This window comes from Bufo bufo, chromosome 4, assembly GCF_905171765.1.
Source record: "Bufo bufo chromosome 4, aBufBuf1.1, whole genome shotgun sequence".
In the NCBI taxonomy this organism is placed as follows: Eukaryota; Metazoa; Chordata; class Amphibia; order Anura; family Bufonidae; genus Bufo; species Bufo bufo.
In genome coordinates, this window is record NC_053392.1 from 200,814,495 (window position 1) to 200,835,194 (window position 20,700).

A 20,700-nucleotide genomic window follows, 5' to 3' on the forward strand; every position below is an offset into this window, starting at 1 on the left:
CCTGACCGCTCGCAACTCAAGCTCCCATGCCATTCTCCTCATCACTACTTGCCCGCCTACCAGAGGAAGCGGCGGATGTCTCCTCCCCATCTTGGCTGGCCAGTAGCTGCTAACTGTCTTCTAGTAGCTTGTCCTCGCTGTATATAATACTTCTCTGGCTGAGGGAACAGAAAAGGACAGAGGCAGGTTGAGGACAGGTGAGAGCACAGGGCCTGCTTTCGGGCCATGTCAACTAAGGGTTGTGTCTGATGAACCCACCGACTCTTGGCTGGGGGTGTCTGATGTCACTTAGGACGAAGTGGATGACCGAGTCAACCATTCAAGAACCGCTGGGTTGCTGGTCAAGACACGACCGCTAGATGACACCGGGAGCTCAGGCCTCTCGCTGCGACTCCTGCTGCCACACACCCTTACTCTGTTGCGAAACATTTAGGCCTCTGCCACTCCCCTGTGCAGGGCCTGGCACTTCTCTGTCTGACATACTGTTAGATCAAACAAATAAAAGGAAATTAAAACACCCAAAAAAATTCAGTAATTTTCTCACTTCACCACACAACAGCTAATAAGCCATTTTTTTCACACTAATACACGCCAAAAAATGCTTTAGAACATATAACTGCACGCACAAGGGCAATTAAGACGTAGAAATATTTCCTTGTAATAAACCCTGTTAATGGGTGTGTCAATCAGCACTTGCGCCCTAATAATAACGGTTTTCTGGAATTACAGAGCTGTATAATGACAATTTGTCTCCACAGTCAGTGCAGCAAGGTGTAATAGGATTGTTCCCATTACCCAGGCTGTAACCTCCCCTACTGAACCCTGTTCTGCTTCAATACTGTGGAATGATTCCTCCCTATCCTTTCCCTGAACTTCTATACAGAAAAATAAAAGTTTTAAAGTATTTTCTACCACAGTCTTTTGTACCACTTTTCTAAAGTCTTTTCTACTGCCTGCTGACGTCTCTGCCTGCACTAAGCACACTGGAAAATGGCTGAATCCAAGAGGACATCACAGGGCTGGCTGGCTGCTGATTGGCTGCATGTCTGGCATTGTGGCTGATCCCTCATTCCCAGAGTTCCTTGCTCCATGTCCAAACACGTTCAGCAGCCATTTTAGGAAAAAATGCGAATCGTTCCCACGAAATGTGAGGAAATTCGGAGCAAATAGAATTTTTCCTGAAATTCAGAAGGAATTCTACTTCGTCAACTTCTATTTGCCCATCTCTAATTATTATTAAGTAAAATTTTTCTATATAATATTACTACTAAAATATTACAAAAAAATCCTACTATATTTTATCTGCACGTTTCCCCCCATCATATTGGAAACAATAAGCCGTGGTAATGGGTTTAAAGGACTCTACTGCTAGGGTAACACTTCTTAGGGTGGGTTCACATCAGCGTTATGTATTCTGTCGTTATGGCTTTCCGTTATGGCTATAACAGAAAATAACAGAATTCATAAGACGCCTTTAAGAGGCATTCCGTTTTGATCCTTCATAATACAAATCTATGGGCTGCATAACGGATCCATTATGCAGGAGTCCAGTCCTGCATAACGGAAACCAAGACGGATCCGTTATGCTGCCCATAGACTTGTATTATGACGGAATCCAAAACGGAAGCCTTTTTCATATTAAAAGTCTATGGGAATCATAACGTATCCCGTCCTGTTGACAAGACGGTCTTGCATAACGGGAACCAGATGGATCCATTATGATTCCCATAGACTTTTATTATGACATATCAAAACGGAATGCCTCTTAAAGGCTTCTGTTTTGACCTCCGTCTTATGGATTCAGTTACTTTCCGTTATAACAGGTTATAACAGAAAGCCATAACGGAATACAGAACGCTGATGTGAACCCACCCTTACATAGTGCATATGGAAAGGAATAGAAATCCAGCGAGGACACCTAGTGGAAAGACTAGGTAACAACCACCATTATTGCACAGTACTTACTAGCTTTGATGGTTTTATACACTACATTATACCAGCAAACAGAATATTTAGAAACTACTAAAATGTCCATGTCTAGTGTGTAAACGTGCAATGTTTTAACATATTATCACCATATACAATTTCTCTCTCTTCTGCCTCTCCCTCTTTTGTAAGGTATGGATGATGAAAATAAATGTAATGTTACACTGATGAAACCTATAATGGTCATCCCATAATGGATTCCTGGTCCTTGGGGGACTGGAAGCGGCTGTGGGATCATGGACAGGTGCGTCTTCCTTTTTTGTTCCAGGGCTTCAAGGGCACAGATCCAAACCAAAAGGTTTGTCAACTGCAAGGTCTGACAACCCCTTTAAGTTAAAATGAATGTTTTCCCATTGTCCTATAGCATGCTGCTGACAGGTTTAAAATGCACCAGTTTTATGGCGCACTTTGCGTAAAAAAAACTGGCGTGTACGCCTTGCATCACATTTACTGCATTACAATCTTTTCTAAGGCTACATGCACAAAACGGACATGTGATGGAGGTATTTTTAACGGCCATCACATGTCAATTTTAAGACCAATGGTAGTCTTTGGGGTTACTCACATGGCAGGTTTTTTTACGTCAAAAATTAGAACATGTTCTATCTTGTCCGTTTTTCACCGACCGACTGCCCCCATACAATTGAATGGGTCCATTTTTAATGTCACTTTCTCAAAAAGGCATCAATGAAAAAAATGTCTGTTCGTCGTGTACATGTAGCCTAAGCATTTTACAGACGACCAGTATACGACATGTTCTATTGGAATGGAATGGAAATATGAATGCGGACAGTACACGGTGTGTTGTCTGCATCTTTTGCGGCCCCACTGAAATGAATGCATCCAATCCACAAAATATGCAGATCTGATGCGGACCAAAACTATGGTTGTGTGCATGAGGTCTAGAGGGAATCTGTCAGCTATGCTTTCCCATAGACTTTTATTAGGACGGAAAGCAAACAGAATACCTTTTGCATTCTGTCTGGGTATTCCGTTATTTTCTGTTATAATCATGTCATAACGGAATGCCATGACGGAATCCCTAATGCTAGTGTGAACCCACCCTAACCTATATAACTGGAGTCAACATAAAGATTTCAGTCAATCACTAAGAATGTGTACTTACAGTGTTTGCACTATATTACACCAGCCTATATTTCAGCCGATAATCCTCTTGCAGTGTAATACTGCAGCTGATTTCATGCTTAAAAATCAGCGCTTGCCAGCAGCAGATCGTGCTGTCTAATAGTGATTTGCTGCCGGCAAACCGCTACAGTATGGGGGCGAGCGATGACATAGTGATCGCTCCTCCCCATGTTGCAGAGGGGATCGCCGCATGTAATAGCAGTGGTCTCCACCGCTAGCCAGAAAGCTCCACCTCCTGACAATCGCTTGCTGATCTGCCTGTCTATTATAGGCTTTACCCTCGGACAATGATAAGAAAATTGCTGGACCTAAAGAAACAATACCAAAAGTCCAGAAGTCAACTACTTAAAGGCTAATTATGTTGTTACAAATGAGGTGTGGTAGAAACAGATGACATGGATCTCCATGACTAATGTATAGATTACCTGAATGTTGTACACTATCCAGAAATAGTATTATAACAGTAGTATAATTATGTGCGTTATAGATTTTTATGGTTTTAATCTTATTATTTCAAGCAAACTCTGATAAAAGATAAAATACTGTACAATAAAGGGGATGTCTTCTCAGAGACAACTCCTTTCAAAATGCAGGTACAGCCGATTGCCCCTCGCCCAGTTGTTCCTCCTCTGCTCTAATTAGTTATACAAAGGTATTTGAATAAAGAACATTGCTTTTTTACATTACATAAATTGCAACCCCATTAAAATGCACCTGCAACCAAAAATGCAGTGCAATCTGCAGGCAGATGTATAGTTTTATGGGAAAAGATGCAGTATAACTTGTTATTGGTTCATCTAATTGTGGGCAGTGCTAACAGTGATTGGCAGCCTACCCTGTATACTTAGTCATGCAGAGTTGGGAGAGTGGCACTACCCACATGACTCCTAAGCGTAAAAAGAGCAAATTAATAAATTGCAAGCTTTACTGAATCTTTTCTCGTAAAACAATATATCAATCTTCTCAGCTCCCCCTGCTCTATAACACGCCGCTTGTAGATTATTTCACATTTTCATGGTGACAGGTTCCCTTTAATAGCAATCTACATTTTTTTGAGAGAACCAATAATTATAGCTGGGAATATATATTAAATAGTTTTGATATTTTAGAATTATTTATGATTCAGTAAGAAAAACTTAAATAATTATTAATTCCAATTACCCATGTTGTTGATTTTTGAGTTAAAATAGTTGTCTGACTTATTTCAAAATCTTTCCAAAGCCCCTAAATGTGTTAAAATAAAACTATACCCATTATCAATCACTAGCTTTGGTGGTATATAGAATGAAAAAATATATATTTGATCACTCGCATAAATCAGGAAAAAAGAAGAAGTGAATAGTGATCTGGAGTATTTTAGACGTAACTTTTACTTCGAATACAATAAAGGGAGTCTGTCACCACAATTTGCCCTTGATTGTGAAAAACTGTATTCACATACACACTCGATCTTTCATGACTATTGAGGGATATATCTTTTAGGCTACTTTCACACTAGCGTTCGGAGCGGATCCGTCTGATGTTTCATCAGACGGATCCGCTCCGATAATGCAGACGTTCGCATCCGTTCAGAACGGATCCGTCTGCATTAAAACTTAGAAAAAATTTTAAGTGTGAAAGTAGCCTGAGCGGATCCGTTCAGACTTTACATTGAAAGTCAATGGGGAACGGATCCGCTTGAAGATTGAGCCACATTGTGTCATCTTCAAGCGGATCCGTCCCCATTGACTTACATTGTAAGGCTACTTTCACACTAGCGTTCTGCTGTCCGCTCGTGAGCTCCGTTTGAAGGGGCTCACGAGCGGAGCAGAACGCTTCCGTCCAGCCCTGATGCAGTCTGAATGGATGCGGATCTGCTCAGACTGCATCAGTCTGGCGGCGTTCAGCCTCCGCTCGCCTCCGCACGGCCAGGCGGACACCCGAACGCTGCTTGCAGCGTTCGGGTGTCCGCCTGGCCGTGCGGATCCGTCCACACTTACAATGTAAGTCAATGGGGACGGATCCGCTTGAAGATGACACAATGTGGCTCAATCTTCAAGCGGATCCGTTCCCCATTGACTTTCAATGTAAAGTCTGAACGGATCCGCTCAGGCTACTTTCACACTTAGAAAATTTTCTAAGTTTTAATGCAGACGGATCCGTTCTGAACGGATGCGAACGTCTGCATTATCGGAGCGGATCCGTCTGATGAAACATCAGACGGATCCGCTCCGAACGCTAGTGTGAAAGTAGCCTAAGTGTGGACGGATCCGCTCGCCTCCGCACGGCCAGGCGGACACCCGAACGCTGCAAGCAGCGTTCAGCTGTCCGCCTGGCCGTGCGGAGGCGAGCGGAGCGGAGGCTGAACGCCGCCAGACTGATGCAGTCTGAGCGGATCCGCATCCATTCAGACTGCATCAGGGCTGGACGGAAGCGTTCTGCTCCGCTCGTGAGCCCCTTCAAACGGAGCTCACGAGCGGACAGCAGAACGCTAGTGTGAAAGTAGCCTTAAAGGGAGTCTGTCACCACAATTTGCCCTTATAGACCACTTACATAGCGCTGTAGCATAACTATAGATCAGTCAAACGGTACCTTTGTCTTTTTGTTTGGATGTTCACCAGGGGCAAAAACTGAGTTTTATTCATATGTAAATTAGGGCTCGCAAGTGCCCAGGGGTGGCGTTCGGGCTGTAAGTGCCCAGGCCGCTCTTCCTTCTTCTCACATAACCCCTCCCCAGCCTGTTGCTTGGCCCGCCCTGTATGCCTCTTACGACATCCAGTGTACTGGCCGATATCCCACCCGCGCATGCGCACCGCATGCTAGGGCGGGATATCGGCCAGTACACTGGATGACGTAAGAGGCTTACAGGGCGGGCCAAGCAACAGGCTTTGGAGGGGTTATGTGAGAAGAAGGAAGAGCGGCCTGGGCACTTACAGCCCGAATGCCACCCCTGGGCACTTGCGAGCCCTCATTTACATATGAAAAAAACTCAGTTTTTGCCCCTGGTGAACATCCAAACAAAAAGACAAAAGGTACCGTTTGACTGATCTATAGTTATGCTACAGTGCTATGTAAGTGGTCTATAAGGGCAAATTGTGGTGACAGACTCCCTTTAAAAGATATATCCCTCAATAGTCATGAAAGATCGAGTGTGTATGTGAATACAGTTTTTCACAATCCCACACACAGGGGATTAGTTGGAAACAGAAACAACCGTGTCCACACTTATATATTCAGTGTGAGACACTATGGGGTAACAAGAGGTGGTATGCACTAGCACCTTAGGTACACAATTATAAGGTAACAATGGCCGGTATGCACTAGCACCTTAGGTACACAATTATAAGGTAACAATGGCTAGATAGGTGCCAAAAAAGGGAAAAGGAAGGAGGGGCAGATAGAGGACCCCCCTCTCCTAATTGCAGTTTGCCGCAGGCATGAATGTTACCCCTCTTCCTTTTCCCTTTTTTGGCACCTATCTGTGCACTTCACTCCACCAGGAATTACCTTTCCATTTCACATACACATTCAATCTTTCATGAATATTGAGGGATATATCTTTTAATGTATTAGAAGTAAAAGTTACATCTTAAATACTCCAGATCACTATTCACAATTTTTTCCTGGTATATAGCATGAGACCGCTGAGGCCTATGACTGACTGTTGTAATAATGTGTCATATATGACTATGTCACCACTGCAGCCTGTAAACAGACTGGAGTGGCAGCACTGGAAAGGGCTGTGTTCTGTGCTGACTCCAGGCTAATACATTGTACGCTGTTTATGTATTTAGCTCACAGAGGGTTGCATATGGATACATCTGTGGCTAATGGTGGTCCTGAGTTTGAATCTGACCGAGGACAAATCTGCATGGAATATTAAAGGGGTATTCCCATCACATACAATGGGGGCATATCACTAGGATATGCCCCCATTGTCTAATAGGTGCGGGTCTCACCTCTGGGACCAGTGGCGTACTGCCAATATAGGCAGACCACACCGTTGTATGGGGCCCGCGGCATAGTGGGACCCAGAGAGCATGGAAGGCCCCGCCCCCTACGTCTACGTAGTTAATAGAGGCGGTGCATGGCCCGCCCACTTGTGTTCTTCCTCCGGCTCACACACAGAGGCGCACAACCAGCGTATCCTCTCCGTTGACGTGCTGCCCACCAGGGAGATAAGGAAGTCGCTGGCCTGGGTCTGTTCTGAGCCAGAAGATTAGAAGTGGAGGACGAGGTCAGGAGGAGGAGTCCTGTCACCAATGAAAGCGCAGATTTATTTTCCACATGGTCAGACTGTGAAGTACTGTGGCCAGGTGCAAACTCTGTCCACTGGACTGCACTGGTCTAGCATGACTGACAGATGAGTGAGGTGTGCGAGTCATCCCAGAGGTGTGGGGGGGGGCACTATAGGGGACTGCTGAGCTGTTGGGGGCACTATAGGGCAATGTTTAGGCTACTAGGGACACTAAAGCGGATCATTTCAATTACTGGGGGCACAATACAGGGCATTTAAGCTACTGGGGACCCTATAAGGGGATTTAAAAGTAGGGGGGCACTCTGGGAAAGAATAATTAGTATTAATTATAATTTGGAGACCACTGTTACTATAGGGGGCTGTCTATAATGCACTATTTCTACAGTATATATTTGGAGGCATTGGGCAGCCCAACGGGCACTGTATTGACTGCCCCCATGTCTCTGGATGTTTTCATCTGTGTGATGGGAGGGAGGCAGTGGCAGCTGTGCGGGCATCAGGAGCAATGCAGGTGCCGGGGAATGAGGTAAGTAAAGTGCCCAGGAATTTTGGGGGGCATTATAGGGGTTAAATATACCCTTTAACTCCTTGCTGCTGAAGCATTCCCCCAGGGAGGGGGGCAAAAGCACACTGTACTCCTAAGTCCTCTATGAGCATCAGCAGCAAGGAGTTAAAGGGGTTATCTAACCCCTATAATGCCCCCCAAAATGCCTGGGTAGCTTACTTACCTCATTCCCCGGCACCCGCATTGCTCCTTATGCCTGCACAGACCGCCACTGCCTCCCTCCTGTCACGCAGATGAAAACATCCAGAGACGTGGGGGGCAGTCAATAGCAGGCCACGATGGGAACGAGCCTCCCTTGCATCGTGGGCGACACTAGGGAGGCTCATTTCCGACACGGCCTGCTATTGGCTGCACCCCCCCACTGGGCATAAGTATTAACTGTATGTGGTGCCTGGGCATTTTGGGGGGCAGTATAGGGGTTAAATAGCTCCTTTAACCCTTAGGATACCAGAGATTTTTTTTTTCATTTTCTTTTTTCTTCTCTATCTTCCTTGAGCCATAACTTTTTTATTTTTCCATTCACATAGTTGTATGAGGGTTTATTTTTTGCGGGAGAAGTTGTACTTTAATATGGCATACAATGTAGTGTGAAGCGAGCAAAAAAAATTCCAAATGGGGTGTAATAAAAAAAAAAAAAAAAGAAACACAATTTCTCCACCGTTTTACGGGTTTTATTCCTACGGCATTCCCTTTGCGGCAAAACTGACCTGTGCCCTTCATTCTCTGGGTCAGTACAAATACGTAAGAACATATGTATACATTTCTTCATTGGCAAATAGGGGTGTGGCAGGGGAGGGGCCAGGAGAGGAGGTGGGATGGGCCAGGGGTGGGTAGTGGGTGGGGTTAGGGGGCCCAATTCAGATTCTTGCTATGGGGCCCATTGATTTCTATGTAGGCCCCTGTCTGGGACCCACACCTACAACGAGAACGGAGCGGGGAGAGCTGTGGCTGGAGGACCCCAGATTTCCCGGGGTCCGTCCACCACCAAGGGCTGCTCCCATAGAAGTGAATGGGAGCACACGCGCGGCCTCTGCTTACATTCATTTCTATGGGGCAGACGGAAATAGCCGAGCCAGCGCTCAGCTATTTTCAGCCGTCCCATAGAAATGGATTGAGGGCGGCTGCGGCTGCGTATGCGCAGTGCGCCCACCGTTCATTTCCCTGCTCCGTTATCATTGTAGGTGCGGGTCCCTAGCGATATGCCCCCATTGTCTGAGATGGCAAAACGCCTTTAAGTTCACATTGTGTTTGCATGGGTTTTCCTCCAGGTGCTCCAGTTTCCCTCTGCACTTTAAAAACATACTAAAGAAATTATCCCTTGTGTGCACAGTATACAGTACATATATATTCTACTAGGGCCAGGAAATAAATAAACCCCAGATCTAAATTTGATTACATCAACTTCTTGAAGTATGAATGTCGCACTCATTGAGAACAAACCAATCTAGACAATGGTGAGGAACTCAAATGTAAAGTATATTCTAAAGTTGCAGAACTTTCACTATAAACTAATTATGTTTTACTTACATAAAACCAGAAATTCCTTTAATGGACAGTATTTGGCTCATTCAGGCTGAAATGCTAATGCAGTGCATGCTGGGATGTGTTTGTACCTTTGAAGATTTAGCTACAAAGCCAAGTAATATCCAGATACAGCCTGCTCTTATTCCAGATCAATATAACTAATGGACTATGCGAGTTATCTGTGAACCATTTTGTTAGTTACATAAGCGAGAAATGCTTCTCTATTACGGTGAGAATATAAAAAACTGATCACAAATACATCTCTAACAATTATAAAGAAATATTAATCTTTATTGGCTCCAAGCAAGCCTCCGTTATACTGGCAACATTAAATAAATGGCCCAGTAATGTAGGGGTATGAATGAAATGCAGTGGTGCATTTGATATATAGGAGGTATAGCTAATGGGAGATGTAGTGTTAAAAGTTTAGGAGAAACCAACAAGTAACTGGTAGATCTGGGGGCATAATAGTATTGCAGTTATACTCTATACATAAAGATGGGGGCAACCTGGATGCACACTGTAGTTAAAGGGTACATATTGTCAGAAAATGACAAATTGGTTAAATCAAGATTTTATGTTAAACGTGATTCCTTTATAAATGTTGGGTGTTTTTCTAATCTTCTATGTCATTATCTAAATACTAACCGTTAGGATACCTGAGGTTTTTTCTTTTTTGCGTTTTCATTTTTCTTCCCTTCTTCCTTGAGCCATAACTATTTTATATTTTCGTTAACATAGATGGAAGAGGGCTTATTTTTTGCGGGACAAGTTGTACTTTCTAATGCCACTATTAATTATGGTATACAATTTAGTGGGTAGCGGTAAAAAAATTCAAAATGGGGTGGAATTGGGAAAAAAAAAAAATCCTTTACCGTTTTACAGGTTTTATTCCCACGGCGTTCTGTTTGCGCATGCACTTCATTCTCTGGGTCAGTGTGATTATAACAATACCCCATATGTATAGGTTTTTTTTATTTCTAAATAGTATAAAAATACATTTAAACTTTGAAAAAAACATTATTTTTTTTACATCACCATATTCTGACCCCCATAACTTTATAGTGATTTAAACTTTTATATTTTTAAATTTTTTTTATATTTTAACAGTTTTTTTCAAAACTTTTTTGTAATAATTTTGAAGCTCGTATTTGAGCGTATAAAATTCATTTTTTAACTTTGAACAATCATGGATTGTTAAAATGCATTTATTATTGACTATTGTTCATTTCTTATGTTGGCCTGGTGGTCAAAATAAGAATTGCAGCATGAATGCCCTCAGCCTCTTCTGCGAGGCTGAGGGCATTCAAATCAATTATCGGAATCCTCACTGGCCACAGAGGGTGCCGGTAACAAGCCCGGAAGCATGAGCTTCTGGGTTTTTGACCATTTAGATGCCGTGATCTCATTTGATTACGGCATCTAAAGGCTTTAATTACTGCGATCTGCATTATTGCCATTCGGGGTAATTAGCCACCTGTCTGTGCTGTTTGAAACAGCAGAGACCTGCCGGCCATGACGCCCGCTAAACGTGCGAGCAGGCGCCATGTTTGCCTATTGCTCCAGCGCCGTAGCAAAAGGATCAAATAATGCAGTTTTCACACTGGACGCTGAGACTCCCAATGGGCTCACACTTCCTGTTCTGTAGAGATCACATTTCAGCAGTCATCTCATTATCAACACAGACAGGATGACAATGACAGATACCTAAAATCTGTATATAGATACTGTAATACAGGATCCACCACAGACAACAGGTGATATCACAGCTCACCTCCTCCCCCTCCCTGCACAGTGACCACTGCATAGGTGTTCTGGATGTTCAAGAAACAAATGGGTTTTGATAAAGAACGGCTAAAAAGTAAAAAAATAAATAAATTTAAACAATATTAAATAAAAAATAAAATCGCTTTTTTCCCCATATCCTCTCATTTCTAATTGGAATTGCTCCATCTTTAATGACCCGATTTATAAAAAGATCACGTTACTTATCCCACATGGTGAATACCATAAAAGATTTTGAAAAACATGGTACAAAAAAGCAATCAAAAAGTTATATGTACCCCAAAATCAAGCCCTCAGACAGCTACATCATGGGGAAAATAAATTTTTTACGGAAGTTCGTATATAGCAATGCAAAATACAATTTATTTTTAATTAAAAAAATGATTTTATGATGCAAAAGTAGCAAAACATAAAAAAACGATATAAATTTGGTATCACCATAATTGTATCGACCCACAGAATAAAATGATCATATCATATATACTGCATGAAGAACCCCGTAAAAAATTTTAAAAAAAACACAGAACTGCAATTTTTGCATACCTAGTCTCCCCAAAAAAAAAATAAAGTTATATCCATCCCAAAATGGTACCAATAAAAACTACATCTTGCCCACAAAAAACGAGCCCTTACACAGTTCAGTCAACCAAAAAAAAATAAAAATTACAGCAAATTCCTTATTAGAAAATCCAGGTGCTGCTCCTTTTCTTCTGAATGCTGCCATCTCCCCAAACAGCAGTTTACGACCACATATGGGGTGTTGCCATATTCAAGAAATAATACGTAACAAATTGTAACCAGTTGTGAAAATGAAAAATTTGGCCCTAAAGCAGCATTTTATTGTAAAAAATTTCATTTTTCATTTTCACAGCCAAGTGTTTCTAAATTCCTTTAAACACTTGTTAGGTCATAACATTCACTGCACCCCTGGATAAATACCTTAAGGGGTGTAGTTTCCAAAATAGGGTCACTTTTTGGGAGTTTCCATTGTAGGGTTATCTCAGGGTTTCTTCAAATGCAACATGGTGCCTGAAAACCATTCCAGCAAAATCTACCCTCCAAAAACCATATTGCAAGCCTATCATTCAGCACCATGCCATGTGCCCATACAGCACATATCACAATCGCATATACTGTAGGGTGTTTCTGTAGACTGCAGAATCAGGGTTATAAATATTGAGATTTGTTTTGCTGTTAACCCTTGCTGTGATCCAGGAAAATATAGGTTACAATGGAAAAGCTGCACAAAATTTGCTTTAAACTCCTGTGGAACACCAAAAGGGTGAAAAAAAGTTTAGAAAATCTGTTTTGAATCAGTTTCTAAAATGTTATTTATAGGTGATTTCTATTCTGTATGCCCCACAAAGTGACTTCATAACTGAAGAGGTCCTCACAAAAGTCAGTTTTGAAAATTGCCTAGAAAAAAAAAAAAAAAAAAAAAAAACTGCTTCTAAAATTCTAAGCTTTTTAATGTCCTAAAAAAATGAAATCACATTTACAAAATGATGCTGACATAAAGCTTTAGTACTGGCCGGTACCTCAGTACTAAAGCCCACTTCAGATTACTATTTAATTTTTATTTTATTTTTTTAATACGCAGACATGAATACAGCGGTAATTCCCCAAAGTCTCATGTGACTTCGGGTGAGACGAAGTTTGGCTCCATGGAGCCAATACATTTAAACGCTGTACAGAAATAGCATTAACATCAAAGTTTTTGAACAAATTTACTTCGGATCTATGATCAGGCGCTCGATTCGGTCAAGCCTAGTTATTACCACATAAATTGAGACATGTCAGATTTGAAAAATAAGGCTTGTTCATTAAGGCCAAAATTATCTGCGGAGGCAAAGGGTTAATAAGACATGAGGACACAGAACCTCTGTAGATTCTCATTCACTGTACCAATAGGAGATGCAGCCTTTCACTCCACATTGCCGCTATATTGGTCCTACCAGTAATGGAACCTTCTTCTCCCCCTGCTTACAGACGTTAAACCACATTTCCTACAGTACAAGAAGAAAAGTGATGCTCTCATGTAAACTAATAACCATGTATCTAAATAGGTCTACAGTTCTGTGCTAAATAATTTCATATCTGCAGAGGTCACAGAGCTTCACATTCTGCTTGCCATTATATAGATGTAAAGTTCATCAATACAATTCCGTCCTTCTGCAACCACCACTAGGGGACCACACTGAAGATAGATTTGAACAGTTCCTAGTGAGTCACCAACTGTGCTGCTACTCACCTCTCCTCTGGCTGCATGCCTTTGACCCAGGTGACTTGTCCTGGTCTGCTCTGCAAGTTCATATCTTCTATTCTGGCTACATCCCAAACCTGCTGGGTCTCAGTGTTCTATGTGAACTTCTCAGCCACACCCTGCTTCTCTACCAAAGCAAGGGTTAACCATTTCCTGGACTGGACTTAATTGCAAAGCAATATTATGCTCTCCCATTGGCTGCTTCTGATAAACTCTGCTATTGAAACCCTCTGCTATATCAGTCACAGATTGAGGATTGTTTTTGATCCTGGTTCTGGGTCCATCTGGCTCTGTTTTCTTAGGGATTCTGCCTCTTGCCTCCAAGTCTGGTTTTCACCCCTGGTCCTGTTACCCACCTCTGTCCTGCTACCAGACACTAGCCTTTGTCCTGTTACCTACCACTAGCCTGTGTTCTGCTGCTAGCCATCAGCCTATGCTTTACTTCCAGCCTTAGGGCTCATTCACACGACCGTGGTTTGGTTCCACATCTGAGCTGCATTTTTTGCAGCTCGGGTGCGGACTAGTTAGCTAGTTTAATAGGGTTAATTCTGTCTCCTTATCCTCAGTATTAATCTACTCCCATCTATATGAACAGCTCCACAGTTTATGTCTGTTGTTTAAGCTGCCCATATGTATTCTTATTTTATCCCCTTGATGTGCATTATTAACTACTCACTTTCTAAGCTGGGTCTGACCCCCTGCTGTATGTTCTTAGCCGCCTATAGCTCCCCCAACACCCCTATGTAGGAAGAGAGACATAATGACACAATATCACTTGGCCTGAGGGACGGACGGAGGCACGATGTTTAGCCACACCCACTTCACCCTCATTGGTCCAAGCGGACAGAGCCTTCTCCTCCCTCTCCAGTAGGGCAGCAGTATATATGGAGCAGAATCCGGCGGGCGCGCACGGCCACCATAGTACCGCCAGCACCGATTTATATACTACATCTCTATTCTCAGCCCTCTGCCCTGCTCCTGACGAAGTGTCCGGCCCAATGGACACGGAAACGCGTCGAGCGGGCTGAGGAGTAGTTATTGCTTTTAGGTAGCCTTGCTGTACCATGCTCTGTTATCCTGTGAATGCCGGACTCCATTAGGGCTTTCTAACTGAGTGTCTCTCTTAGCGGCCTTACTGATACCGTAGTACAGAGTACACCGATTCACCTAGGATAGAGCATTTGACAGCATCTCACTGGGCTGCATACCACAGTTTTTGTTACTTTGGAGCCCAAGTATACTATTGACTCCTAGGTTTAGGGCCCCCTGACAGCGGCTGATCAATACCGCTTGTGGGAGGCTTTACCTTTTTCAGTGGGAAGGCACAGTAGACATACTGGACCAGTAGTTAAATCACCCTGTAATTAATGAGGGGTTGCTCTGTTCAGCACTGGTTCTCAACTTCTACTATGCGGATATTGGGACAGGTGGTTACCGTTATACACACCTACCCATGACCGCCAATTCGGTGTGGGAATGCACCAGTCACAATACACTGTGCAATAGAGCAATATATATTACACAGATGGGGGTCCTTTCAAATACAGTTATCCCTCAGTAGTGTTGTGGCGGTGGTATTGGAAATTGGATAATATATGCTGTATCCCACTTTCCACACAATCACATCCCACTATTGCCTGTCTCTGTATTAAGAGAAACTATTGTTTTGCCCTTGTATACTAGAACTTCTAATAAAGATTTATTATTTTATTTTAAACCGCTTATCAGGCAGTGACACTTTAATATTAGTGCAGTGAATCTACTATATATTTTCCGTTAGCCAGTGCCATAGATCTTCCTTTGTATAACGGACTGACTTTTGTCCACTATGAGCACCCACCATTAGAGGGTGTGCAGATCTCATTTCCTTGAAGTATTCCATAGTTACAAGCCTCTGCTAACCTTCTCTGTTCCTGGACTGCCAAGCTACCTCTCTGGTTTCTTACACTGCACGTTTTTGTTTTGTTATCACTGCTGCATCCTTCAATAGTCCATAATACCAACCAGTTTCCCCTTTAAGCTGCTCAGTCGCACGGCCGTGCAGCTTTCACATTATCCCTATTCAGGGCTTTTATAGGCCTGCTCACCATTGCAGCCCACAGGCCCGGCCCCGGACTTCTGGTAACGCTGTGCCTGTTCTAAGTTGTAGTGCCTCAGCAATGTACACAATTTTTACTTTGTGCATTGCCTGGATGGGTGGCCCCAGAACTCGGACCAGACACAAGTCATGCTGCACACAGTGCTCTTGTTCCTATGTGAAGATCAGAGCTGATGCCACCTCCTTCTTAAAAAGGAGGCCCTTTCATTTATTCTCCATGTGCTACCAGCCCAAGTCCCCTTTTCTGTCCATGTGCCCTCAGCCCAAGTCTGAATCTATTATACATCTTACTACATAACCATTAGCGACATGTGACTAATGACATCACACTTCTTTTACCCAGTCGATTCTAGCTTCTACCCTCCTGGAATATCCATGTCAGTATCACGGTCATAGCGATCAGGAAATCTTGCCAGCCGACAAAGCAGCACTTCCAGTGAAAGTGGGGGAAGTGTACTATGAGATCCTCAAGGGACCAACCCAGTGATTGTAAGTTCTCATGTGGTTCAGAGTGTGTTTTCGTATTTCTCGCCCTATAAGACGCACCTGCCCATAAGACGCACGTTGATTTTAGAGGAGGACAATAAGAAAAAAAATATTTTTCATTAGACCTCAGATTAGACCAACAGTCAGACCCCCAATGTTAATAAGACCTCAGATAAGACTCCCAATCAGACCTCAGCTCAGACTCCAATGTGAATGACCCCCGATCAGACCCCCATGCCTCTCATGAGCCCCCATATCAGCCCCCATGCCTCTCATTATCCCCCATATCAGCCACCATTGCCATATTTCACCCCCCACAATAGCCCCCATTGCCATATTTCAGCCCCTATGGCCATATTTCAGCCCCCATTATCAGGCCCCATTGCCATATTTCAGCCCTTATATCAGCCTCCATTGCCATGTTTCCATTGCCATGCCTCTTATCATTCACAGAACACAAAACAAAAAAAACATTTACCTCTCCTGCTCCCGGACGCCGCCACTCATCTCCTCCAGCGCGATCTTCTTCCTCCTGCTGTCGGCTGTACTGTGAACTGGTGCACACAGTGTGAGGTCACAGAGCGCCCTCAAACTGTGCGCATCTACTGCACAGCCGACAGCCATGGACCAGGAACCGGTGAGTACAGAGCCTTTACCGCTTCCCGGTCCTCCGGTACCAATGAGCGCTTCCATAATGGAAGAGCTCATTAGTATTCACCCCATAAGATGCAGGGACATTTTTCTCTCACGTTTGGGGAGAAAAAATGCGTCTTATGGGGCAAAAAAAACCTGGATATTATAAACATATAGCATAGCCTATGGCAGGGATCAGCAACCTCCGGCACTCCAGCTGTTGTGAAACTACAATTCCCAGCATGCTACATTCATTTCTATGAGAGTTCTGAGAAGAGCAGAGCAAGTATGCATGCTGGGAGTTGTAGTTTCACAACACCTGGAGTGCCAGAGGTTGCCTACCCCTGGCCTATGGTATGGTGTAGGGGTTATTCTGTACTGTACACCATGGTGTAGGGGCTATACTACACTGTATGGTATGCTGTAGGGGTTATACTCTATATTGTATGGCATGGTGTGGGTAATTCCCGGAACCATGGATAACACCTTGATCGGGTTTACTAATCTGTACAGAAAAATATAGAAAAAAAAACAGCTTCCATAAGATAAAAAGCCATACACACAACAACAGCGTCTATGTGTTTCGGGTCATTGCATACAGACCCTCACTCATGATGAGTAAGGGCTTGTATGCAATGACCCAAAACACCTAGATGCTGTTGTCTGTATGTGCAGCTTTTTATCTTTTTGCATAAACTACAGATTTTTATGGAAGCTGGATTTCTCCATATTTTTTTTGTACATATTATACTGTACGGCATGGTGTAGGGGTTATATTGGATACTGTACGGCATGGTGTTCAGATCATACTGTATATTGTAAATAAAGTATTGTTACACAGTGAACTAGTTAATAATACTAGTTCACTTAATACTAGTTCACTTTGTAGAATACAACGGAAGAAGATGGAGTGTGTGATACAGGGTTTAATTATTAAAGTATCCGTATGTCTTCCGTTTCCGTTCCGTTTCCGTTCCGTTTTTTCTGAACCATCTATTGAAAATGTTATGGCCAGCCCAATTTTTTCAATGTAATTACTGTATACTGTATAGGCCATACAGAAAAACGGAACGGAACGACGGAACGGAAACACAACGGAACCAAAAAAAAAAACTGAACAACGGATCCGTTAAAAACGGAACGCAAAACACTGAAATGGACATACTGTAGTGTGAAAGAGGCCTTACTAGCTGTGTTCCTGGTTCCTTGTTCCTGTGCTTATTAGATTCCTCTGACCCTGGCTTGTCTTCTGACCACTATCTGTCTTTCATTTGGTACTGCGTTGTCTGTCTAGTTTTGATCTTGGCTTGGCTTCTGACCACTCTCTATCTCTCATTTGATACTGCATAGCTTGTCTGGTTCTGAACCATTTACATATGACTCTGGTATTATGTTTGTCTGTCTTTGTTAATCTGTCTCTGCACTTAAATAGCTTAGGTAACTTTCACACCTGCGTTAGGTGCGGATCCGTCTGGTATCTGCACAGACGGATCCGTTCAGAACGGATCCGTTTACATTACCATGAACAGAAAAAAAAAAAGTCACTGAAAGTCAATGGGAGGCGGATCCGTTTTCAATTGAACCATATTGTGTCAGTGAAAATGGATCCGTCCCAATTGACTTACATTGATCCGTTTGGCTCCGCATCGTCAGGCGGACATCAAAATGCTGCAAGCAGCGTTTTGGTGTCCGCCTCCAGAGCGGAATGGAGGCTGAACGGAGGCAAACTGATGCATTCTGAACGGATCCTTATCTATTCAGAATGCATTGGGGCTAAACTGATCCGTTTTGGGCCGCTTGTGAGAGCCCTGAAACGGATCTCACAAGCGGACCCAGAAACGCCAGTGTGAAAGTAGCCTTAGGGACCAACGACCAGTTGCAGTCTAGCTATCCAGGGCTTGTACTGCAAGTAGGTAGGGAAACTGGGCTGGGTTCTAGCCTTGGGACTCACTGTCCTTGTCTGTCCCTACCTACAGTCTTCACAGGCACTTTATCAACTGTATGTGCATTTTTGAATAGGGTACAATACTATTGGGATGTTTCGATTTTAAAGGTGTTGTCCTCAGGATAGGTAATCAATATTAGGGGATTGATCAGCAGTTTTAAGAGACTGCAGTGCTCATACATGTGCTGCTTTTTTTTTTTTTTACTGTTTGATAGCTTGCAATGCTAAGCAGGTAAACGAACGATGTGGTCTCTTCTAGGGATGAGTGAATTGACTTCGGATGAAACATCTGAAGTAGATTCGCATAAAACTTTGTTAGAGTACAGTATTAAAAAATGTATTGGCTCCCTCACTAGTTAACCAGTATATGCAACATGAATATATATATGCAGATTCTTACTCTGAACGCTTAAGGGCTCACAAAAGATGGGAATTGTGGAACTCTTGCCCGTTTGCAGTTAAGATTCACTCTGTAGCTCTGTAGGGACTGATACTGTGGTATACATACATGGCGGGAGAGAGCGGTGGATGGAGGACGGTGGATGGATTACGATATAGGGTAAGCATATATAGCGGTACACTAAAGTATAGAAAAAAATATATCTTAGAAATGGATCACAAGTTCTGGATTCAATCTATTAGTCTTGTTCTTGAATTGACTATGTTACAATTTGTTGTATATGTCATCAATATGCTTAACATATATTAAGTGATAGTTGCTGGATTATACAAGTGACATTTATTAGCTGGTATTCTTTTGTTGGCTTAAATATGTAACATCACAATATAAATGTCAAAGTTGTACTTGCAAATCTTAACATTGTTCTGGCTTATGCAAATGACATATTTACTGTCTGATTTTCTTATGTTGAAAAATCAATAAAAACTGAAAGTTTAAAAAAAAAAAAAATGTATTGGCTCCTATGACTAAAAGTTATTACTTCGCAAAGTCTTGCGAGACTTCAGGTAATAACTTCAGAAATTTATTTCTACTGTTAAAAAACCTTTTACCGAAGTATTAAGAACTATTTACATATCACAGTTTTCTGAACCAAGCAAACAATCCTGATTCACAAAATTAAGTGCGGTTACATAATTTCTACGGTTACATTCACACGGGAAAAAAAATGGCGATTAAAAACGGGCACACTGTCAGTTTTTCATGGCCATTTTGCATCAATGTGGGTGTGCCTCCATTTTCCTGCCGTCTATCCATTTTTAATGGCCATTTGGATCCATTTTTAACAGCCATTAAGCACGGTTGAATTATAAAAAAATTTTAACATTAAAACCCCTGCAGTGCCCTCTTAGTATACATACTGCCCACTAGGCCCCAGCGAATCAATCTCCATATCATAGATCCGAAGTTGATTTGTTCAAACACTTTTTATGGAAACACAATTTTTTATGTTGTTTCCATCGACTGAGACTTCAAAGTGGGCTTTGATAACAAGTTACCAGCCAGTACCAAAGCCCTCTTTGGATTCCTATTTTAAACTGTTTTTAAATATACTGATATGAATGCAGTGAAATTCACCGAAGTCTCGCGCGACTCCGGGTGATACAAACTTTGGCTCCACGGAGCCAATACATTTTAATGCTATACAGAAACAGCATAAAAAATGACCCAATTTTTGTTGCCCAGTAGGAATAATACCCCTCTTAGTGTTCCCCAGTAGGGATAATGCCACCTCTTAGTGCTCCCCAGTAGCAACAATGCCCTCCCCCTTGTCGTGGTTCCCATTCTGTTTGTGCGGGAAAACTAACTAACCTCATCCACTAGCATACGCGGAGACACTCGTAATACACTGGAGACAGCAGGACCTAACATTTGGTGATGAGATGATGCTGGCAGCACAGGTCCTGCTGCATCATGTGAAAAGCTAGTGTTCCAATGCGTGGAAGTGGATGAGGTATTATTTTTATTTTATTTTAACCCCTGAAAGCCCATGATGTACCATTTTTAATAGTCATTAGGCTGGGTTCGTAACGTATACAGAAAAACGTGTACGTTAAACGGATGCCTCAGGGT

The 20,700-nt window shown here is 42.7% G+C and overlaps 1 protein-coding gene across 3 annotated transcripts in view; it reads right to left on the bottom strand.

Annotated features, from left to right (window-relative positions):
* Window positions 1-20,700, bottom strand: part of PLD1 (phospholipase D1) — a 269,399-nt gene that overhangs the window by 235,416 nt on the left and 13,283 nt on the right. Inside the window, exon 1 of one of the 3 annotated variants that reach the window (XM_040428238.1) lies at window positions 13,495-13,790. The exons of the other annotated variants lie outside the window; for them this stretch is intronic. The gene's annotated coding sequence lies outside the window, so the exon portion shown is untranslated. Of the gene's footprint in view, window positions 1-13,494; window positions 13,791-20,700 lie in introns of those variants that run through there. 3 annotated transcript variants of the gene reach the window in all.